Source organism: Cetorhinus maximus, chromosome 22 (assembly GCF_964194155.1).
Source record: "Cetorhinus maximus chromosome 22, sCetMax3.hap1.1, whole genome shotgun sequence".
Lineage (NCBI taxonomy): Eukaryota > Metazoa > Chordata > Chondrichthyes > Lamniformes > Cetorhinidae > Cetorhinus > Cetorhinus maximus.
The window spans coordinates 34,236,425-34,255,132 of record NC_135900.1 but is presented as its reverse complement, the minus strand read 5'-3'; the positions used below and the strand labels follow the sequence as shown (position 1 = coordinate 34,255,132).

At 39.9% G+C, this 18,708-nt stretch overlaps 1 protein-coding gene across 9 annotated transcripts in view; it reads left to right on the top strand.

Annotated features, from left to right (window-relative positions):
- foxp2 (forkhead box P2) overlaps window positions 1-18,708 on the top strand; it is an 893,115-nt gene that overhangs the window by 226,220 nt on the left and 648,187 nt on the right. The gene's annotated exons all lie outside the window — the stretch shown is intronic.

Sequence of the window (18,708 nt, the reverse complement as noted above, 5' to 3'; positions counted from 1 at the left end):
CTTGTGGGGGTGGTGTACAGGCTCCCTAATTGTAACTACATGGTAGGACAGTGTATAAAGAAGAGATAATGGGAGCTTGTCAGAAACATACAGCAATAATCATGGGGATTTTTAATCTACATATAGACTAGAAAAATCAGGTGGGCAAAGGTAATGTAGATGAATTCATAGAATGTTTTTGGGATAGTTTCTGGAGACAACAAGAGAGCAGGCTATACTAGATCTGGTATTGAACAATGAGATAGGATCAATTGATAACTTCATAGTGAAGGCACCCCTAGGTAGCAGCGATCATACTATGATTGAATTTTACATTCACTTTGAGGAGAAATGAGTGCATCTGAGACTGATATTTTAAACTTAAATAAGGGCAACTATGAGGGCATGAAAGCAGAGCTAGCTAAAGTGAACTGGCAAATGAGGTTAAGGGATAGGTCAATAGAGGTTCAGTGGCAAACATTTAAAGGGATATTTCAGAATACACAGAATAGATATATTCCAATGAGAGAGAAAAATTCGAAGAGGAGGGCCCAGCATCTGTGATTAACTAAAAAAGTTAAAGACAGTATCAAACTTAAAGAAAAAGCAGATAATTACATAAAGACGGCTGACAGGTCAGAAGATTGGAAAGAATATAAAGATCAGCAAAGAATGACAAAGATTGATGAGGGGAAAATTAAAGTATGAGAGAAAGCTAGCTAGTAACGTAAAGATGGATAGTAAGAGTTTCTGTAGACATTTAAATAGCAAAGAGTTAACAAACTGAGCATTGGTCCTATAGGAAGTGTGTCTGGGGAATTGATAATGGAAATAGGCAGATGGTGGATGAATTAAGTAGGTATTTTGCTTCAGTTTTCACTATAGAGGTCACATCCCGGTCTTCACTATAGAAGTAACCTCCCGGAAATAGCTGTAAATCAGGAAATGTAAAGGAGGCAGGAACTTGTGAAAATTACAATCACCATGGAAGTGATATTGAGAAAATTGTTGGGGCAGCGGGCTGACAAATCCCCAGGTCTGGATGGATTTCACCCTAAGGTCTTGAAAGAATTGGCTAGTAAGATAGTTGATACATTGGTTTTAATTTTCTAAAATTCCCTAGGTTCGGGGAAGATTGGAAAATAGTAACTGTAAGTTAAGAGTACGAGGTGACTTGATTGAAACCTTTAAGATCCTGAGCGGTCTTTACAGGTTGGATGTGGTGTGGATGTTTCCTCTTGTGGGAGAATCTAGAACTAGGGGTCACTATTTAAAAATAAGGGGTCGCTTATTTAAGACAGCGGTGAGGAGGAATTTTTTCTCTGAGGGTCGCAAGTCTTTAGAACTCTCTTCATCAAAAGGCAGTGGAAGGAGAGTCTTTGAACATTTTTAAGGCAGAGCTAGATAGATTCTTGATTAACAAGGGGGTGAAAAGTTATTGGGGATAGGGAGGAATGTGGAGTTGAGGTTACAATCAGATCAGCCATGATCTTACTGAATGGCGCAGCAGGCTTGAGGGGCTGAGTGGCCTACTCCTGATCCTAATTCGTACGTTCAATATGGATCATCAATCCAGCACTTCTGGCTGAAGAGTTTTGAAAATGCTTCAGCCTTGTCTTTTGCACTGATGTGCTGGGCTCTCCCACCATTGAGGAGGGGGATATTTGTGGAGTCGCTTCCTCCAGTTGGTGGTGTTTAATTGTCCACCACCATTCATGACTGGTTGTGGCAATACTGCAAAGCTTTGGTCTGATCTGTTGGTTGTGGGATCGCTCGGCTCTGTCTATTGCATGCTGCCTCTGCTGTTTGGCATGCAATTAGTCCTGTGTTGTAGGTTGACACCTCATTTTTAGGTATGCCTGGTGCTGCTCCTGGCATCCCTCCTGCACGCTTCATTGAATCAGGTTGTTTCCCTGGCTTTATGGTAATGGTAAAGTGGGGATATGCCAAGCCATGAGGTTACAGATTGTGGTTGAGTACAATTCTGCTGCTGCTGATGGCCCTCAGCACCTCATGGTTGTCGAGTTGCTAGATCAGTTTTGAAATCTACTCCATTTAGCACGATGGTAGTGCTACACAACACGATGGAGGATATCCCCAATATGAAAATGGAACTTTGTCTCCAAAAGGACTGTGTGGTGGTCATATCAGTACTATCATGGACAGATGCATTTGCGACAGGTAGATTGGTGAGGACCCTCACCACCTGTTGCAGACCCAGTCTCACAGCTATGTCCTTTAGGACTCAGCATGTTTGGTCAGTAGTGGAAGAAAGACAGCTTCACACTATTGAAGGTTTCTTTACAATGGCTTTACAATTTCTTCACAAGAAGTGCTTAACATCATAAACTTCTAACGAATAGCTTATTACATTCTGTACAGATACATTTTTCATTTTGTTCCATAATTATACCTATTGTATTATAAAGTTACAAAGATCTAACCAAAACAAAAGTCAGTACGTGTAACAAGTAGGGTTAGTAGGATCCATACATCATAGAATTATCATAACTCAGAATCTGCCTTTTCTCCAACACCCTTTCTTTAAAGTCTGAATAGAACCCCAACAATTACATGTCTTTTTTGGCCATAACTGTTTTGTGGTCAGCCAAAGTTAGAGAAGATACATCTTGACCAGCTTGTGTTTTGTACCGGGGTTTTCAACCTTACTTATGTGATTGTAAACCAATACTGTGGTGATCTTCCCCTCTTCAAATATGGATGCATATTAGTCATATTATGTAATACAAATGACCTTCGCATAGGTTTCTCAACTTTAATACAGAAGGAAATGGGGTTTTTCTTACACTTTTCCTCTGTTAATGGAAACATGCCGTCAATGGGCCCTTTTAAGTTTGCTACAGAAACTGTGTATGTCTGATTGGCAACCAGCTTCAAAATTATCTTCCTCAATCACTTTCTCCATAATGGATTTTCTCTCTTCATTGTTTTCATCGACACCAGATGAATAAACTAGCATTGAGGGAGTTTTGCTTTCTTCACTCAAGTCATTTTCTAGTTTATCCAAGAGATGTGCCACAGCCCTCTGCACACGTTCATTTTCTTCTCGCTAACACTTGAAAACTGGAACCTTCGTTTCCACTTCTTTTAAAATTTCATCCAAATCTTTGTTTACTCTATTATTTTCCAATTCTTTTTCAAGCTTATTCATCTTTTCATTCAGCTCAGCAGCTAGTCTGGTGAGTTCAGTTGTCTTTGTTTCAGAGTTAGCTGCGGAACTCTTATACAATCTTAATAACTTCACATAGGCATTCAGTTCCTTTTGAAATCTTCCTTCCATGTTTACTGATTTGCTCCTTAGACTTTTTCAATTCACTTGTTACATCCTCAATTTGTTTCTTCAGGTCTTCCTTACCTGTTTTTAAAGTCTGGATTTGCTTTTGCAGACCTGTCCCCTGCCTGGGACACTTGCCTTCTACGACACTCTGCTCCCAGTCGCCTAACCTAGGTATTAGCGCCCTTTTTTCTTCCTGCGCAGGCATGTTGGGCCCACAGAACCTAAAAATTGCAGAACTGTGCAAGTGTAGCCTGCTCCTGGTCTGCGCATGCACAATAGCTCTGAGGTCTTTTGGGAGTTGAAGTTCCAATCTCTGCTGTCAACAAGGTAAGTATAGCTTTCATAACAGCTGTAGTAATTTTAACATAATGATATTGCTAGAAATTAGAATACAGACTATTTAATACTGTATGGTTTATAGCAAACAAGACTCATTAATTTAATAAATGCAAACAAAAAAAATCTGAAGAGTCATATTTTACTTGAAATGTTAACTCTCTATCCACAGATGCTACCAGATCTGCTGAGTATTTCCAGTAGTTGTTCCTATTTAAGAACTATTCATAATTTTGTGCAGAGGTATTGATACAGAGAAAGTGAATTTATGATGCTTCTGGCTAACCTTGATGGTATATCATAATGGAAGTAATAACAATTTGTCAAACTAGTTGGCCCCACTGCACGTATCAGCAGGATGAATGGAGCATCTCTTGGAATTCCTCCACATCTCTTCTTTCTCCAAACGCATCAGCTCAGAGAATCCCTATATTGAGCAATTTTCTTGGACCGGTAAAAGGTCAGGGCCAAAAAAATAAATAAACAATGACTACTGAGATATTTTTGCAGGATAAAAACATGGTATACACCATGGAGTCCAATACCCAAGTGAAAACTGGTTCAATCTGGTTTGGTTTATATACATACATACACAGATGGCCACAAGAGGGTGCCATTACATTCCTGACTCCTTACTGAAAAAAATACACGAGTTCGAGTTCCATACAACTATACACATTTCTTGTTTTTCATTTTTTTACAAATCAAACTTAATGACTGGTTTCCTATTCCTAAGGGGATACCCCCTTTCTTGACCCAGACTTTCAGAGCTTGGGGAAGGACCTTGACCCATCTTGGCCTGAGTCTGAGGAGAAGTTTTCTCCACCAAAGACCGAGTTTGCCCTTGACCTTCTATTGAATTTATCAGACATGTCTATTTGATTATGACTGGGATCTGAACTGGTTTCTGGCACAACTGGTGTGGGAGTAACCATTGGTACTCTATGTCAATCCCAACCATCCAATTCATTAGATTATTTTGATTCTTCCCAACTTCTTCCTCCTTCATGAACCTCTGAAGGTAAAACAGGATCTTTATGTACAAACCTAACCTCTCCACTACCAAACATCTTGACCAAATATGTGTGAGGACCGCATATTTTCACAACTTTTCCTGGTAGCCACTTCAATCATTTATGATGATGTTCTTTCACCTTAACCTTCTGATTTAACTTTAGACTTCTTTCTCTCACTCTTCCCCTATCATGACTCTCTCTCTGCCTGGGTTGTTTCTCTTCTACTGACTGCTAAATGTGGTTTAAGCAATGAAAACATGTTTTAGGCTGTGTTCTAAGAAATAATTCAGCTGGTGTTCTACTGATAGCAGTGTGTGATATATTACAATAAATAAACACAAAATTTGCCAGTGTGTGATTCAATGACAACTGATGTTTCTTCCAATTTCTATCTAGCATTTGCTTAACAAGTGTATATGTAACAATTTGTACTCCATTTGAAGCAGGATGATATGGTGGAACTCTAATGTGTTTTATGCCAATCATTCTCATGAATTGTGCAAGCTCTTCTGAAAAATACTGAGGTCCTTTGTTGGACACAATTTCCTCTGGGAACCCATAAACAGCAAGCAAACTACGCAAAATATCTAGAGTTTTGCTAGTTCTTGTTTGATTCATCGGAAAACCCTCAACCCACTCTGAATAGCTGTCGATCATAATGAATAGCTTTTGCTCTTTGCACAATTTATGTGCAGCCTCGGCCACACTCTAGCTGGCCGTTTTCACAGTTGCAAAGGTATCGCTGGCGGTATCTCTTCTACTACTTGACACACTCTACAGTGTTTCACTGTGTCTTCCATGTCCTTATCTAACTCTGGCCAATAAAAATAGCTCCTTTCTAGAGTCTTTGTCAAACTCATCCTTAAGTGTTGATCATGTAAATCACATAGCAACTGAGATTTTTGTCTTTCAGGAATTACAACTGTGGCTCCCCACATAACACAGTCTTTCTCAAATGACAACTCATTCTTACGCATAAAAAAATGGCCTGAGTTCTAAATTCAGTATGTGCGTTGGCCAACCATTGGTGATATAGTCATACATCCTTGCCAATAGGGGGTCCCTACAAGTTGTTCTACCAATGTCATCTGCAATGACTGCCAACTCATCTACGTATGAAAAGAAAAATACATTCTCCCGGTTGGTCTATACACTTGATGGGGATGGTAAACTAGACATCACATCGGCCTTACAATGATTATCCAATAATCTGTACTTAATGCTGTAATGATAAACAGACGAAACCAAATCCTATCTCTGCATTCAAGCTGGAGCCAAAATGGATACCAGAGACCTTGGTTTCAAAATAGCTGTCAGTAGCTTATGATCAGTATCAATCATGAAACCACAATCAGACAAGTATTTATGAAATCTTCTTGCTACAAAAAATCAAAGGCAATGCTTCACATTCTTTTTGAGCATGATTTCACTCATTGACTGAGGGTGCATGAGGCAAATGTAATCAGTCTCTCCTCACCATTATCCAACACATGAGAGATCACAGCACCTTTGCCCAATGGAGAGATATTACATGCCAGCTTAATTTTTTTGGACATGTAATGTACAAGCATTGTACCATCTACCAGTTGACTTTTATCCAACTTGAATGCTTTGTCCTACTCCTTTGTCCAAATCCATGCAACACCCTTCCTCAAGTTGACTTAATGGATGTGCGAAGGTTGCCAAATTTAGTATGAATTGAGGATGTGCTGCATTTCTTATTGCTTGAATCTTACCCTTGGTAGGATATAACTCATCTTTGTCTCACCAGTGACCCAAACACTCTACGGCGTTTCAAAGCATTTCACATCTGTGTCCCTTCACCCAAACTCCATGCTTTTCCAAACATTAAAGCAAACATTCAGGCATCATTGGTTGCCTTTTTGGAGCTGAAATAATTGTGTCATCCAAATAGCACACTATTCCCTGCATTCCTTCAAAACCTGGTTCACCACCCTTTGGAAAATTCCAGGGGCTCAAGAAACACTAAATGGCAACCTATGAAACTGAAATAGAGCCATGTGTGTATTCATAGTCAAATATGACTTAGACTTGGCACCTAACTCAAGTTGCATTTGTCAGATCTAATTTGTCCTCCTGACAACATTGTGAACAGATCCTCCATGATTGCAAAAGTATCAGGTGGATTACAATTGAATACCTAATTTACGGTTACCTTATCATCATCATATCTTATACTACCATCTGACTTGGGCTCCTGTTAATGATAGTACCAAGTTCTACCTTAGAGATAATGTTCTCAGTCTCAAGTGTTTTCAGCTCTTGCTCTGTTTTATCCCTTAGAGCATAGGGTACTGGATGATGCCTGCAATAAACTTGCATTCCCCTGAACCCATACAGTAGCTTTGGATCTTTGAATTGGTTTTATGGTTCTACCGAACATCTGAGTTTACCTGTTAATCATGTCATCTTGTGATGTGAATTTCACTTTGACACAAAAAAACCTGTTCCAATTTAAATTAAGTGCTGCTAATCAGTTTCTTCCTAACATGGCTAATTCTTCACCCTTCACAATAATGGCCAATTTTACACATTGCTTGTTGTATGTGTCCGGAACTGACACACTTCAAACTATGGGAATTTTCTCTCCTCCATAACTGCATAATTTTATTAGCAATTCCTCCAGCTGATGTTAACTTGAGCTTTCATGATACAACAGTTCAGGAATCACGCTAACTGATGCACCCATGACGAACTCCACATTTCATCCAATGATGCTCTGAAAATTTCCACTAGACATTCTTGTGATTTGGATAGTCTGGATCTGAACCAACGCCTCATCAACAAGGTGCTGTTCAGTGCTGTATGTGGTGACTGTTGTTTCCTTGAGCCAGTGTTTTCTCCATTTACCTCCTTCTGACATACCTTGGCAAGATGGCCCTTCTTGCGGCTTGAGCACTCTACCTTCAGAAATGGATAATTCTTTGCCCAATGTTGACCCAAGCACTGGTTACAGGACTTTGTAACAGGACTTTGTAGTACCACTTCTGCTACTAACTGCTGTTGTTAGGTCCTTCTGCTTACTCAGCTGCAGCTTATTTACTTCAGTAGATGACTGGCAGTTGTTAACTCTAACTCCTCTTGAGTCACATTCCACCATGTTCATGGACAACGCTGTTTGATAAGTTATGTCGAAATTTAACTTTGACAATGTCATCAACTACTGCAAATGCATTCACTTTTTAAACTTTATACAAATTTGTCCTCCAGAAATTCGCCAAAAATGTTATGGTCTCCAAGGTCCTCGCTTGACAACTGGTTCCTCGTTTCAAACTGCAATTTTGTTTTGTTCTTTCATGGGATGTGGGCTTTACTGGCCCACAGTTAAGTGTCAACCACATTGCTGTGGGTCTGGAGTTACAGGTAAGGATGGCAGATTTCCTTCCCCAAAGGACATTAGTGAACCAGGTGGGTTTATACAACTGAGACTAGCTTTATATTCCAGAGTTATTACTTGAATTTAAATTCCACCAGCTGCCGTTGTGGGATTTGAACCCATGTCCCCAGAACATTAACTTGGACCCCTCATTTACTAATCTAGTGACATTCTCATTATTCCACCATCTTTCCTTAAATCTGCAACAGCTTGTCGTGCTGCTCAAACTTACACAAAATATCTGACAGCTTCATGTCTTTTGACTTAGCAGAGGCAAGCAAATTTTTGAGTATTTCATGCACTTCTGGGCCCACTTCAGTTAAAAATATTATCCTTTTCATTTTCCCCCACTGCCCATAACAGCTGGATTATCAGGATCTTTGAGTAGATTATTAGAATTGAAAAGAAATCTCTTAGCTGTTCACCAAAAGATTCTTGGTCACTGCTATACACTCCCCGTTGCCCAAAAATACCTGTTGATGCAGCCATCTTTGAAGGTCAGTCTGCCCACCTGTACTAACAGCCTTTTTTCTAAGAATAGATTTTAAGCCTATTTCTCACCAAAAAAAAACTCAAGTTCCTCTGCTGGTTTGCTGCAAGCTTCTCCAACTCAAATTTGTTCACCAAGGGCATCTGCAATCCTACTTCGGTTGCCTGACTGTGATGTCTTGGCAGGACAAAAACAGTGTGTAGCATGGAATCCAATACCTAAGGGAAAACTGGTTTAATCTGGTTTGGTTTATTATACATATGTACACAAATGCCCACAAGAGGGTGCTATTACAACAACTAGCGTAAAGTCTCCTGAAAATCTAAATGTCAGCAATAAATACAGATAACAAAGAAAATAAAAATATAAATAGCTGTTAAAATACCTGGAATACACAGTTATAAATTCTACTGGACTTTTGAAAGCTCTCCTTTCTGCAGGACCACTAGAAATTCTTTCCTGCCAGATTTCTATAGACATGCTGCATGGTAAGGTAACAGGGCAGTGATGTAGCATCCTTCCATGCTCCCTCTTATATAGATTAATGACACTCTTGCTTGCTTTAGAAAATAACTCCTGGCTTTTAAAATCTCCCCCTTGGCAAATAGGTGGCATCGGAAACCAGCACCAGGTGGAATGTTAAATCCCTTTCCATTGCAACCACCTCAAATGGACAGTAAAGAAACCAAAATTGGTCGTCATAATTCAAGATCAAATTAGTGAACATCTAGAGATGAAAAGAAAGCTGCAAGGATATGTTAAATATAATTTGTGTTTGACAAGTTAGAGGAATTCTAAGGAAGCACACTCATTGTTTCAAGATAGTCATCTTAAGACGCTATGCAGTCCTACATCTACAAACCTATGTGTAAAGAACAGGAATCATGGTCGATGCCTTTCCAGGCTGTTCATGTTCATTCTTCTTGAATCTAGTCCTACGTGAGTGTATCTTTTTTATACCATTTTAAAAACAAGATTTAATTGTTTAATTCTTGCTGCCTTTGACGTGGGGGTGTTTTATGACTCTTGGGTCATTGAACTGATTGCTGTACAATGATAGGGGGCCTTACATCCTGGTCAAAATTGCATTACACCATTAGCAACCTTTGGTTCTTATGTTTGCTCTTTCTGAAGTTACAGCTTTTTGCCCTGGCATTTCATTGTCACCAAAAGACAAGGAGCTGGACTTTATTGATAGAATAACTGTGTGTGAACTACACATATTGATATCAATATGCTAAATCAGCCAGCAAGTTGTGGTGAAGAGAACCTCTTGAATTGCTAATTGCCAGAATTTGCTGGACACTTTGATCCACGCCACCATTGGTTTTGTGAAATAGCCTCTCACCCTTAACCTCCCTCCGAGTTTCATGAAGTTGCAGTATTTGTACATTAATTGTCTCTTAAACTCACCAACAGAAAGTTAAGTCTTATTAGTAGTTTAAGCATCTTTTTAACAATGATTATTATTGAATGTCAATCAACCCCTCTGCCCTAGAAAATGAACAATTAGAAGTGTGGAGTCTCATTTCTTCAGTAGTGAATTATTGTTGAACATTTTAAACATGTCAAATTTTAAATGTTTTTCTTGCATGCCTTCTCTTTAAATTCAATCTGTATTTTCCACTCTTTATTTCTCCTTCTGTACCTGATTTGACATTAGATTCATCCACACTAATTCATCCTCTTTCTCAGTCCTTCCTCTGTAATTTCTCAATCCTTTCAGTTAAGGAGATACATTCTTTGTCTCCTTGTTCACGAAGGTCAGCGAACCTCATAAGATTCTTTTATTAGTGGTGTCGTGCCGTCTATGAGGGGGCATTTGTGGTATTGATTCAGCCTGATGATACTAGGGTGCTAAATGTCACCACCTACTGATCAAATTAAAATTGTCCTTCCTGTTTTCTGTTTCTTCCTCAATGCATATTTAACCACTGCTCCTCTTCTACCTCACTTACTTTCTGTTCTTACAAAGTGATCATCTTCTGAAATAAAGATTCCACAAAATCTTAGTTTTCAAGTGTGTAATGTAGTGCTTGCAATTATTGCTCAAATTCATTAATTTACGTTTAAGCCCACTAGTATTTGTGGTTGCCCTGAACACTTGTAGCTTCAAGGAACTCCAATATCATTAAGTATCACTCTCTTCCTGCTCATGCCAGTTATTCTTTAAGTTCAAGAAACACTCTGCTAACTTAGTTCATTGTATATTGTTTCAGTCTTTGCAACATGCTTGAGCTCCATTTGGCTTCCCCCAATTTAGTCAGCCACAACTATATCATGAACAGTTAATACTCAGCAGCTAGGAACTCAGTATCAGTTTCAGCGCTTACTGATTTAAAACAGGTGCTGTTTCTGCTAATCCCTTTGGCAGACCTATAAACTTATGAACTGAGATAGTTTAACATACTCACACGTTGAATTCCTGCTCAGGCCAAATACTCTCTTTAGGTCAGTTAGTCCTCTCTCCAGTTGCTCTCTCATCTTTCTCATATGTGAACTGAATTTTCAGGGGAGACTTCCTGAAGCAGTGTGGGGTGAGCAAGTGTAGAACCTCCTTTTTCCCCATCAATGCAGTTCAGACATTTCACGAATTCTGGGATGAGTAGCATTTCCACACTGGTGATTGCACATGCAGTTTAGAATATAAGCGGGGGTGGAGGGGTTAAATTGGCAATGGGACCCAGGCAACCTGACAATTTAAAAAATGATTTTGTTACCCTGTTCGGAGACTCCAAAAGTGGCCTGCCCGACCACTATCTTGAGCTGAATCCTACAGTTCAGAAATTTGGTACTCAGTTCAACCCAAGCTGAGCTTTTGACCCTACAGCACGAAGACCTCCTACATTCACCTTGGTAACTTCAACCTCATCTCTCCCTACTTTAGCTTAAATGCTACTGAAATTTTCAGCCATGTGTTTCAGACAGGAGGGGGTTTTATTTAAATAGCCCTGTTTTCTCCTCTCACCACCCGTCTGTAAACTGCAAGATGTTTTTGATTTTTGATTTCCCCTTTATAAATGGTGGTATATTTTGTCCGACTCTTCAGTTTTGCAGTGATCCAATTCCCTATTAATAACCCCATATCAAACTTGAGGTAGGGTAAAATAAGACAGTTAGTTTATTTTTAACACACACAAAATGCAGGAACAGGGGGCGCCTCTATGTAACCCCAGTACATTCACACAATAAAAGAGGGATAAGGGAAAGAAAGTGGTACAGGGCAAAGACCACAGACAATATGAGAATTATTGTTCCACTTGAGTCCAGAGTCCAGAATCAAAAATCCAATGGTGTACTCCTTCAGAGAGGTTAGTAGGCTGAAGCTGATGCAGGGCAATCCACTTTTCCAATAGCACTGACTTCCACGATGGGAGAAGCATGTAGAGATGAATTAGTCTTGTAGTGGGCACTGGTACAGACGTTCCAGTAGAAACCGTGTAGATGAGGGCCAGACAACTTAAACCTGGACAAAGCTCTGGTTCTACTGATATTTGGTTGATGGAAGAAGACAGCGTGCCTCTTTTAGCTCTTCACAAGGCAATATTACATGCTCTAGCAGATGTTTGGGGGCGTGGGGGAGTCCATGTGACATAACTCCCACTTCTTCCCCTTGGTTTGGACAAAGGGTGTATATTCCTGGTCTGGATTCTTGAGGTGGTTAATGTTTTGTCCATTCATAAGTTTGAGGTTTCAGGGTCCCTTTGTTATCGCAGACATAACATCTCCGTTGGCTGACGCTCAGCCTTAGAAACGTAAAGGGTCTTTTGTGCATTTCCTTCGAATTTGATTTCTGCAGTTATGGGGGCATTAGCAGCTCATTAGAGATAACAAGGTCTTTGCTGTTTTCTGGAGGCTAGAAATTCAATTTGTGAGAGTTGTAGCTAGTCAGGCTTCAGTCAGTCTAAAGCCTTTGTCCATTTAAAAAATAATAATTTTATAAAGTAGCCAGGGTGACATAGACATATATTTTCCTTCATGTCTTCTGAGCATGTACGTTTCATTCTTGTCTGCCATCTTCAGATTGACTATTCTAATGTCTTACTAGCCATCTTCCTATCTTTTGATAATCACTTGTATGAAGCAGTTGGGATTTTGCATATTTAACTTTGTATTATAATACAAATGCTGATGCAAGTTGTTGTTGTTTTTAAACTTCTGCTGATCCAAAACTTTATCATTTTCTCATCATCCCTGACTGCCGTTGGTTTCCAATCTCTCAATGCCTCAATTTAAAAATCCCAGTCCTTGTATTTAAATCCCTTCATGGCCTTGCCCTGATTTATCTTTGTAATTTACTCTAGTGCTACAACCCCTTCCCTAAACTCTGTTCTTAAGCTATAATCATAGAGGATGTTTGAGCTGTGATCTGGAATAGATCAACAGAAGGAGTGAAACATTGAAACAATTGTCAAATAGTTTAATCCAGAAAAAGAAAGCATGTCACCTTGTTTAATTTTACTTCTATCTTCCTCAAGATCTCCATTTGTGACTGCTTTCCAGTAATCTGCCAGTGTGACCATCCACAATCTCTAATTCTACAAAAGCCATTACATTATCTAAGGGAATACACAAGACACTACACATTATTCTTTGAAATTTGTTGGACATTCTTTAAGCAGGAAAAAATAGGATTACCATTTTCCTACCTCCATTTTTTGGGCCCTATCACAGATGTAAATAAAACACCCAACAATATCTTTAGTTGCATCTTGCTCCAAGCTCTTTCTTCTTGCTGTAGACCACCCTATCTACAGTTCTTAAAAATGACAGGTTTTTAGCTTAAAGGCAAAGGTAACGGGTGGCAATGCATTACAGATGTTTAAGGTATGATTAGTTACATATGATGCAAGCATGCATACTAGAACAATAAATTTTCTGGTCTTAGCAGAACTAGAGTGGTGAGATTACCACTCAGCAACTCTCCACTAAGCGAGCCATCAGCATATTGTCGGAATTAGTTTTAATTTATTATTCATAAGGGTCCTGACCCATATTTGCTCTAGTGTTGGCCATCCACCAAAAGGATGAGGTGGAAAATTGCACATCAACAACTCTTAAGGGCAAAAAAAAATCCAGCCTTATGAATACTATAGATATCGACAAGGCTGCACTTATGTAAAAATTGTGTTTCATTTTAAAGGTTGCGTGAGGGAAAGGATTGCTGGTAGCAGCCAGTATGAACCAAGTTAAATAGAAAAAGAAGAACTTGACTCTGTGAGCATGGATATAGCATCTTTGCACCTGAACTGCTGATTTGATGGCTGGCAAAGTGAGCTGCTACAGTTAGTTGTAAAGTATATGGAAGGCGTATGCAACACTCAGTTTCCCATTGCTCGGCTGAATCACATTGATGGGAACACTGCTGGAAGACTTCCCTTGTGGAAATCTTAGTGGTTGTCGCTGTGTGTGCTGATTTAGTGAAGGGGTCATTGAATTTTTTCAGTGTACATATGTATGGCGTTCCTTACCCCGGCATTTCCAAGCTACACTAAAAAACAATGAAAACCCTTTGCCGAGCAATATTTTACTATGGCAGCTTGGTTATATTGTAAAAGTTTAACTGCAGAATCAGTAATGCCTGCAAACTTGTTTACATGTTGTATAAGTTATCCTCAGTAGGTACTTGCATAGAGTTTTACAGCTAGAGCAACTTCCTCCTGCCCATCAAATCCAAACAGTTTTAAGGTGATCCCATGGGAACAATTTTTTTTTGTTGCATTATGACATTTTGACTTTGGAAGCGTTGATGTGTCTAAATATATACTGAGACCAGTGTTGTATTTGCAAACTACAATTCCATTTTGCCTGATACTGCAGTATTTATACATTAGCAGCTAATTAGGAAAAATGTCAGTTTTGGGGGTCTCAAAAATTCACCCGCAAATAACTTTCTGTACTGATCATTAGCACCATAGAAGCTTGTAGCACAGGAGGAGGCCAGTTTGCCTCTTGTGTCTGTGCTAGATCCTTGCACCTCGTGGCAGTGCCCAGTGGCTGAATAAATGCTGAATGTTATTGTCACTTGCAAGGCCCAAAGCTGAATAGCAGAAAATGTTCAAGTGGCTAAATGTCCTAGTCCTGTCCTGGTGTTCCTTAAGCACAGCCGCCAATGGTGGGGTGAAGGGAGAGGGGAATACAGAAGAAGTCAGAGGATTGCAGAGGTTGCGGAGGGTTGTAGGACAGGAGGAGGTTTCAGAGATGGTGAGTATCCATCTCACATGGACACAATGAGGTTTTTACGTTTGAGACATTCAGAGACAGTGAACAGAACTTGATGCAAAATAGGATACGGGCAGCATGATTTAGGTTTAAAGAAAACTTCAGCCATTGTGGCAGTAAATAAATATTAATTCATCTAAGATACACATGTCAAAATGTTATGTCCCTGCACTAGGTCTCAATGCCTATTCTTAAAGTGTAAAATGAAGGTTGTACAAATTGGAATCCCAATCTTAAGGCTAAATCTAGGGCAAGTCCAGATTTTCATTTCAGGAATTATGACCATACCATCTGGTAACTTAAATTGGAGGTAAATAATATCTGAGGAAAAGTCTAGAAATTTTCATGGTCGACAACAAGATTGGATGATTAAAAATAAAATACTGCAGATGCAGGAAATCTGAAAAAAAAATACTGGAAAAACTCAGCAGGTCTAACAGCATATGTGGAGAGAAAAACAAGAGTTAATGTTTTGAGTCCGTATAACTCTTCTTCAGATGGATGATTGGTGTATATCGGAAAAAAAAGTTTATGGAACGAATTTTAAAAGCACTTTTCAAACGTTTAAAGTTTCTGATTTAAGCTGGTATCAAAGTCCATTATAAAAGATTTAATAGCTGAGCACGTGGAAAACAGTGGCAGAATCGGACAGAGTCAGCATGGATTTATGAAAGGGAAATCATGCTTGACAAATCTACTGGAATTTTTCGAGGATGTAACTAGTAGAGTTGATGAGGGGGAGCCAGTGGATGTGGTTTATTTGGATTTTCAGAAGGCTTTCGACAAAGTTGCACATAAGAGATTGGTGTGTAAAATTAAAGCACATGGGATTAGGGATAGTGTATTGAGATGGATAGAAAACTGGTTGGCAGACAGGAAACAAAGAATAGGAATAAACGGGTCTTTTTCTGAATGGCAGGCAGTACCACAGGGATCAGTGCTGGGACCCCATCTATTCACAATATATACTAATGATTTAGATGAGGGAATTAAATGTAATATCTCCAAATTTGCAGATAACACAAAGCTGGGTGGGAGGGTGAGCTGTGAGGAGGATGCAAAGATGCTTCAGTGTGATTTGGATAAGCTGAGTGAGCGGGCAAATGCATGGCAGATGCAGCATAATGTGGATAAATGTGAGGTTATCCATTTTGGTAGCAAAAACAGGAAGGCAGATTATTATCTGAATGGCTATAAATTGAGAGAGGGGAATGTGCAATGAGACCTGGGTGTCCTTGTACACCAGTCACTGAAGGTAAGCATGCAGGTGCTGCAGGCGGTAAAGAAGGCAAATGGTATGTTGGCCTTCATAGCCAGAGGATTCGAGTACAGGAACAGGGACGTTGAGCCACAATTGTGCAGGGCCTTGGTGAGACTACACCTGGAATATTTTGTGCAGTTTTGGTCTCCTTATCTGAGGAAGGATGTATTTGCTATAGAGGGAGTGCAGTGAAGGTTTACCAGACTGATTCCTGGGATGGCGGGACTGACATATGAGAGAGATTGAGTCGATTAGGATTGTATTCGCTGGAGTTCAGAAGAATGAGGGGGGATCTCATAGAAACCTATAAAATTCTAACAGGACTAGAGAGGGTAGATGCAGGAAGGATGTTCCCGATGTTGGGGGATTCCAGAACCAGGGGTCACAGTCTGAGGATATGGGGTAGACTTTTAGGACTGAGATGAGGAGAAATTTCTTCATCCAGAGAGTGGTGAGCCTGTGGAATTCGTTACCACAGAAAGTAGTTGAGACCAAAGCATTGTATGTTTTCAGGAAGGAGTTAAATATAGCTCTTGGGGCAAAAGGGATCAAAGGGTATGGAGAGAAAGCGGGAGCAGGTTGTTGAGTTGCATGATCAGCCATGATCATAATGAATGGTGGAGCAGGCTCGAAGGGCCAAATGGCCTACTCCTGCTCTTAGTTTCTATGTTTCTATAAATGCTTAATTTTTACTTTGGAAACAAACTAAGCTCAGCGAAAGATGAAAAATGTTGAGTCAGTGAGTGATTGTGTCAACAGTATAGGCTGTTGTTTTGTACTGATAACTTTAATGTATTATAGTTTACAGAAAATGTACTTTTTTCTCAGTGCAAACGTTGAATTAGATCTTTGTTCAGTATATAAGTGCTTGAGTTTGTTTTTTTGTCAAATCATGCAAAACATTTTTGAAAAATTGTCGATGTATTTTTTTGTTGATGTAACGTTGGGCTGCGGAGGAAAATTGGGTGTGGAGCAGTTCTACCAGTTTCAACAAACTAACACCGATTCCAGAATTTTCACTTGAAGAGATGTCGGGCGTATAATGTGAATGTTAAAATATGGGTGGGCTTGTTGAGCCAGAATCTGTTGGAGTAGGGCACCTAGCACCAAATGGCATTGGTGACTTGTTCCTGCGCCATTCAGCTCAAAATTGTTTGCACACAAAGCTGTGAACATGCGAACTGATAGTGATGCAATGAAGGAAACAGGGCATCGGAGGCTTGAGTGCAAAAGGATTGATACGTAAACAGGGGAAGGAAGTTGAATTAAAGGAAGAGGGGTGAGTTTAATGTCAAGTAGGGAATGAGAGGGAGAAAAATTGGATTAAGGGAGAGAAAAAAATACAAAGAAAAAGCAAGAAAGAAGAATTTAAAATATGAAATTTTGCAGTTATAAATCTCCCAAAAATTCAAATATGTAAAAATAATACTCTACACTTGTAATAGTTATTTTTTAGTGTAGAGAGGTTGATTGGCAGCAATTAACAATTATCATTGTTGTTTGGTAGTACAGAACCTGAGTATTGATGAAAAAAGAGACATGTCGAAGCTTTTTGTCTGGAACTCATTAGGACACTTCGCAAGAATACCAAATATAAGGGGGAAAAAATTATACTGTATATGAAGAGAGTTCTGATTGGTTGGCAAGTGGATTCTGGTAGAGGGGTTGCCATGGAGAATGCAACAGTGATGGTGACTGACAATTAATTGCCAAGCATTGTTTGAAATTTAAACCAGGCAGCTGGACCCAGGATGGAGCCCATTAAGACATGTAAGGAAATTATTACATGCAGCTGCAGATTTAAATATAGCAAATGTATCATCTACATATTGGAAATATGTGAGGAGTTGGAGGTTAGGTGTCATTCCATTGAAGACACGTTTCTCATGTAACCCAGCAAACGCTAGAAATGTCCCCCGTGTCAGGGGTTGTTGTGCGGGGGCGGGCGTAAACCCAATCGGCGCCCCCAGAATCAGAGTGCAGAAGAGGCCCTTCGGCCCATCAAGTCTGCACCGACACATGAGAAACAGCTGACCTACCTACCTAATCCCATTTACCAGCACTTGGCCCATAGCCTTGAATGTTATGACGTGCCAAGTGCTCATCCAGGTACTTTTTAAAGGATGTGAGGAAAAATGGCTCCACCACCCTCCCAGGCAGCGCATTCCAGACCGTCACTACCCTCCGGGTAAAAAAGTTTTTCCTCACATCCCCCCTAAACCTCCTGCCCCTCATCTTGAACTTATGTCCCCTCGTGACTGACCCTTCAACTAAGGGGAACAGCTGCTCCCTATCCACCCTGTCCATGCCCCTCATAATCTTGTACACCTCGATCAGATTGCCACTCAGTCTTCTCTGCTCCAATGAAAACAACCCAAGTCTATCCAAAACAAAAACAAAAATAAAAATACCTGGAAAAACTCAGCAGGTCTCACAGCATCTGCGAACAGTTAATGTTTCGAGTCCGAATGACTCTTCAACAGAACTAAGGAAAAATAGAAGAGAGGTGAAATATAAGCTGGTTTAAGGGGGGGTGGGACAGGTAGAGCTGGATAGAGGGCCAGTGATAGGTGGAGATTGCCAGAAGATGTCCAACCTCTCTTCATAACTTAAATGTTTCATCCCAGGCAACATCCTGGTGAATCTCCTCTGCACCTCCTCCAGTGCAATCACATCCTTCCTATAATGTGGTGACCAGAACTGCACACA